Genomic DNA, 646 nt, shown 5'->3' with positions numbered 1-646 from the left:
GAAGTAACCATTCACCTGATATGTACACCAGCCACACTTGACATCTCTTTATGCTGTCAAAGACTGCCAGAAATCTTAATTGGGTAACTGCATCAATCTGTTTGTACATCTCCTACACATGCGACAACAGCCTCCCTCTTAAGAAACCGCAAAGCTAAGTATATACTTTAAAGGATGAATCTCAAACCTATTTCTGCCGTTCCTTCCATCAAGGTCGCTTCTGCTGTGAAGAAGCCCTGTTGGAGACTTGGCCTATGGCGCATACGCCCCAGCATCGACCACAGCCATGCTTCCCACACAGCAAAGTGGCCTCGACCCTACCCTGCTGCTAAACCCATCTGATGCCCCAACCATGGCGCTGCACCTACCCCCGCTGCCTCACACCACGGCACACGGCAGCGCCTGCTGCTGTGGCACCGCCACCAGCTGCCCTCTGGTCAGGACCTGGCAATAAAAATCCCAATTCCTGCCCAATTCAGGGCGGGAACGGGGGGGGAGACTGAGCTTCCCAGAGCCCCACCGAGCTGGGAAAGTGGCGCGGTGGGAAGGGCTGCCCGGGGCAGGCCGCGACGCCGCCGGGAGGCCTCCCGGTGCGGCCTACTCGGCGTTGCCTTCCGGCTGCGAGGGCCGCGAAACAAGGAAGAAG

This window comes from Charadrius vociferus, unplaced genomic scaffold (assembly GCF_000708025.1).
Source record: "Charadrius vociferus isolate BGI_N301 unplaced genomic scaffold, ASM70802v2 scaffold332, whole genome shotgun sequence".
In the NCBI taxonomy this organism is placed as follows: domain Eukaryota; kingdom Metazoa; phylum Chordata; class Aves; order Charadriiformes; family Charadriidae; genus Charadrius; species Charadrius vociferus.
The sequence above is the reverse complement of the archived record's forward strand: the minus strand, read 5'-3'. Positions refer to the sequence as shown.